The following is a 5,877-nucleotide window of genomic DNA, read 5'->3' as shown; positions in this document are numbered from 1 at the left end:
ATTTCCAACACACTAGAGCAGCAAGAAGTAGAAAGAGAAACACCATTCAAAATCACCCTAGACAATATAAAATACTTAGGAATATACCTACCAAAACAAACACAGCAATTATATGAAAACAACTACAAAACACTTTCCAAACAAATAAAACTGGATCTAAACAATTGGAAAGCCATTTATTGCTCATGGGTAGGACGAGCTAACATAATAAAAATGACAATTCTACCCAAATTAATTACCTATTTATTGCCATACCTATCAAGCTACCAAAAAACTTCTTTACTGAATTAGAAAAAACTATAACAAATTTCATTTGGAATAACAAAAGATCAAGAATATCAAAGGAAATAATGAAAAAAAATGTGAAGGAAGGGGGTCTAGCAGTACCAGATATTAAACTATACTATAAAGCAGCAGTCATCAAAACAATATGGTACTGGCTAAGAGATAGAGAGGAGGATCAATGGAATAGACTGGGGATAAATGACATCAGCAAGACAGTGTATGATAAACCCAAAGAGCCCAACTTTTGGGACATTAATCCACTATTTGACAAAAACTGCTGGGAAATTTGGAAAACAATATGGGAGAGATTAGGTCTAGATCAACATCTCACACCCTACACCAAGATAAATTCAGAATGGGTGAACGACTTGAATATAAAGAGGGAAACTATAAACATGTTAAGTGAACACAGAATAGTATACTTGTCAGATCTCTGGGAAAGGAAAGACTTTAAAACCAAGCAAGAGTTAGAGAAAATCACAAAATGTAAAATAAATGGTTTTGATTATATTAAACTAAAAAGTTTCTGTACAAACAAAAACAATGTAGTCAAAATCAGAAGGGAAACAACAAATTGGGAAAAAATCTTTATAACGAAAAACTCTGACAGGGGTCTAATCACTCAAATATACAAGGAGTTAAAGCAATTGTATAAAACACCAAGCCATTCCCCAATTGATAAATGGGCAAGAGACATGAATAGGCAATTTTCAGGTAAAGAAATCAAAAGTATCAATAAGCACATGAGAAAGTGTTCCAAATCTCTAATAATTAGAGAAATGCAAATCAAAACAACTCTGAGGTATCACCTCACACCTAGCAGATTGGCTAACATGAAAGAAGGGGAGAGTAATGAATGCTGGAGGGGATGTGGCAAAATTGGGACATTAATGCATTGCTGGTGAAGCTGTGAACTGATCCAGCCATTCTGGCTGGCAATTTGGAATCATGCTCAAAGGGCTATAAAAGAATGCCTTCCCTTTGATCCAGCCATACCATTGCTGGGTTTGTACCCCAAAGAGATCATAGATAAACAGACTTGTACGAAAATATTCATACCTGCGCTTTTTGTGGTGACAACAAATTGGAAAAGGAGGGTATGTCCTTCAATTGGGGAATGGCTGAACAAACTGTGGTATATGCGGGTGATGGAATACTATTGTGCTAAAAGGAATAATAAACTGGAGAAGTCCCAGGCGAACTGGAGAGACCTCCGGGAACTGATGCAGAGCGAAAGGAGCAGAGCCAGAAGAACCCTATACACAGAGACTGACATTCTGTGGTAAAATCGAATGTAATGGACCTCTGTACCAGCAGCAATACAATGACCCAGGACAATTCTGAGGGATTTATGGTAAAGATGCTACCCACATTCAGAGGAAGGACTGCAGGAGAGGAAACATAAGAAAAACAACTGCTTGAACGCATGGGTCGGGGTGGACATGATTGAGGGTGTGGACTCGAAACTACCACACCAATGCAACTACCAACAATTTGGAAATTGGTCTTGATCAAAGACACATGACAAAACTAGTGGAAATGCGCATCGGCCATTGGTAGAGGGGTGCGGGGGGGGGGTGTTGAAGGGGAAAGGAGGAGCATGAATCATGTAACCATGTTAAAAATGAATATTAATAAATGTTTAAAAAAATTAAATTAAATTAAATTAAAAAAAATTTTAAAAAAAAGAATATAGAAGTCAGAGATGTCAAGAAGAGTAGAACATGTTTTAAAAATCATGTAAACAACTTAGAAAAATAGGCAGAGGAGTCCTGCCAAAATTCCTTTTATAACACAAAGATGGCCCTGATGACTAAATTAGGAAGAGCAAAAATAGAGAAAGAAAACTACAGACCAATCTAATAAATATTGATGCAAAATGTTTAAATAAAATGCAAGCCAGGAGAGTACAGCAATTTGTTACAAGGATAATTCACAATCATCAAATGTGATTTATATGAGGAACACACGGCTGCTTTATTATTAGGAAAACTCTATGTATTGATCATATTAATAACAAAACCAAAAGAAATCATCATCTCAATAGATGCAGAAAATTTTTTGACAAAATTCAAAACTAGAGAGTATAAGAATGAATGGATCTTTACTTAAAATGATAAGCAGTGTCTATCTACAATTATCAGCAATAATTATCTTTAATGGGGATAAGTTAAAAGCCTTCCCTATAAGGTTAGGGGTGAAATAAAGATTTCCATTACCACCAATTCAATCTTATACTAGAATTCCTTCCTAGAGCAAAAAGGGAAGTAAAAGGAATTGAAGAAATCAGAATAGGCAATGAAGAAACAAAACTTTCACTCTTTGCAGATGACATTATGGTGTATTTAAAGAAGCCTAGAGAGTCAACTAAGAAAATAATTTAAATAAGTATCAACTTCAGCAAAGTTGCAGCATGTAAAATAAACCCACATATATCATGCAGATTTCTATATATTTCCAATCAAGTCCACTAGCAAGAGACAGAAAAAGAAATTCCATTTTAAATTAATGGTAGATAGTATAAAATACTTGAGAGTCTACATGCCAATACAAGTCCAGGAACTATATAAATTCAATTGCAAAACATTTTTCATACAGATGAAGTCAGATTTAGAAACATTTAAAAATTAATTGGGTATGAGTAGACTGAGCAAATGTAATAAAAATTATAATTTTACCTAAATTAATCTATTAATTCAGTGCCATTCCAATCAAACTAGCAAAAATTATTTTATAACACTAGAAAAATAAACATAAAATTCATCTGGGAGAAGACAAGGTCAAGAATATCAAAGGAATAAACAAAAAATAAATGTGAAGGAAGGTGGCCTAGCAGTACCAGATCTCAAATTGCATTACAAAGCAGTAGTCACCTACTGTCCAAGAAATAGAGTGGTGGATTGGTGGAATAGGTTAGGTATGCAATACAGACACTTTCTAGCTGTGTGACCCTGGGCAAATCCCTTGATACCCATTGTCCACCCTTACCACTCTTCCACCTAAGAGCCAATACACAGAAGTTAAGGGGTTAAAAAAAAGAAATAGATTGGTGGATTGGTGGAATAGTTTAAGTATACAATATGTAGTAGTAAGTGACAATAGTAATTTAGTGTTTAGTAATTCAAATGATTCAAGCTTTTGGGTCAAGAACTCATTATTTGCCAAAATCTTTGGGGAAAATTGATAATTGTTTTAGCAGAGAATAGGGATTGACCAACATTTCACATTGTATATAACAAGATACAGTCAAGATGGGTACATGATGTAAACATAAAAGTGTTATACCATAAGGAAATTACTGAAGCATGGAATAGTTTATCTATCAAATATATGGAACAGGGAAGAATTTAGGACCAAACAAGTGATAGAGAGCACTATAGTATACAAAATGGATAATTTTGGTTATAGATCATATTAAATTCTGGATTTAGCTGGATTGAATTTTATACACAAAACTTTTGCTTGTGGTAATCAACAATTATTGTTATGTAAAGGATGGTAACATAGAATCCCTGCAAAATACAGGGTCAGCCTCACCCAGAATTCCAGGGGAACCCCCCCTGGAGAACTTTGGGTAAGGGGACAGTTGAGAAGGGTTAGTCAGTTGCTTCTGGGGGTTAATGTGGGCAGATCACACTGCTTACTGCTCCTGACTTGGGGGTTCACCTGAGAGGGCCATTGTGGCTAAGCCAACGTGGTTTTTACTCAGGAATTAGCTTGTTTAATAGGGTTGGTCCTTACCAACATCAATACAACAATTATTTAGTGATTTAGTGAGTAGAAATATTCACTGAGAGCAAACTAGTGCATTATGGTGATGACCTTTTGCTTATGTCACCAAGTGTTCGAGTATGTCAAAGGGACAGCAAATATCTGTTGCAAGAGCTATGCAAAAGGGGACACAAGATTTTGAAAAATAAGATTCAGTGGGTGTTGCCATGAGTCAAGTACTTCGGCTTTGTGTTGGAGAAGGGTATAAGATGGATTTCCCAAAAGAGAGTTGCACATATACAGAACTGTGCATGCCTAAGACCAAGAAGCAACTCTGTGCAATATTAGGAATCATGGGTTACTGTAGGCAGTGGATACCTGGTTACAGCCTGATCTCAAAACCTCTAACAGACTTAACTAGGAACATTGTCTCAGAACCTTTAAAACTGACACAGGAGCATAAGCATGTGATAGAAAAACTGAAAAAAAGCTGTGTTTTCCAGTCCTGCACTTGGAATCTCTGGCCATGCAAAACCGTTTCACCTGTTTGTGCATGAGTACAAGGGAGTAGCCAATGCAGTACTGATGTAGACTCTTGGGGATCAGTTCAGATCAACAGCCTATTACAGCTCCCAGCTAGATGTTGTGACTAGAGGGAGGCCACCTTGTATGAGAGCAATTGCAGCTGCTGCCCTAATGGTTAAGAAATCTTCAGATCTGATTTTGGGATGCAGGATTATATTGTACTCTCCTCATCAAATAGATACCATCTTGAAAAACAGCAACCTGCAAGCATTTACATCCCAATGCTTATGCCAATATCAAATTGTGTTGCTGGGCAATGAGAACCTAACTTTCCATCGTTGTAAGGAGATCAACCCAGCTACACAAATGCCAGACTTACCGTTAGAAGGGGAACCCATCCATAGCTGTGCAGATACATTGAAAATAGTTCAGAAAACTAGAGATGACCTGACTGATATTCCTTTGGTCTCTCCCGATCTGACTTTGTTTACCGATGTTTCTGCGTTTGTGGTAGATGGGGAATGGTATACAGGTGCAGCTGTAGTAACTCAAGATGAGACTTAATGGTATGCAGCTCTACCTAAGTCCATGAGTGCTCAAGGTACTGAAATCCTGAGTCTCACAAGAGCTTTAGAAATTGGCCAGGGTCCAAGGTTGAACGTTTGGACCAACAGTAAATATGCTTTTAATGTGGTTCATTGTACAGGACAAATTTGGAAATATCAGGGATATATAACTGCTAGTGGGAAGGAAATAGCCTAGGGGAGCCTTATAAACCAACTCCTGAAAGCTATCCAGTTACCTAAGGAAGTGGCAGTGATGCATTGCCGATCACATCAAAAGGGTGTAGATGAAGTCTCATTAGGAAACAGGAGGGCAGATATAACTGCCAAATATGGTGCCCAATTTTGTCCCATCCATGTGCTGAACTTCTCCTTGGTGGAAATACTCCCCAAGGGAAATGAAGCACTGGGTAGAAAATCTAGGGGCCAATTTAGTGAGAGGTGTGTGGTTTTCTAGTAAAGACAAGCCCATTCTTCCAAGATCTTTAGTAATGCATTACATGCCAAAGGCCATTATGGGACCCAATCCCTGGTGGATGGCATTCGAAGACACTGGACGGCTCCTGGCATATCCACTTGTGCAATTAGAACATGCCAGAAATGTAACGTTTGCTTGCAGTACAACCAGGGCGTGACCAGAATGAATGGACTAGGAGGCAGACAATGGGCATATACCCCATTTGAGTGCTTGCAGATTGATTATATATCAATGCCCAATTGTCAAGGATACAAATATGCCCTAGTCATCATTGACAGGTTGACTCGATGGCCAGAAGTGTTCCATGCAAGGAAA

Source organism: Gracilinanus agilis, chromosome 2, assembly GCF_016433145.1.
Source record: "Gracilinanus agilis isolate LMUSP501 chromosome 2, AgileGrace, whole genome shotgun sequence".
Taxonomy (NCBI): Eukaryota; Metazoa; Chordata; class Mammalia; order Didelphimorphia; family Didelphidae; genus Gracilinanus; species Gracilinanus agilis.
The sequence above is the reverse complement of the archived record's forward strand: the minus strand, read 5'-3'. Positions refer to the sequence as shown.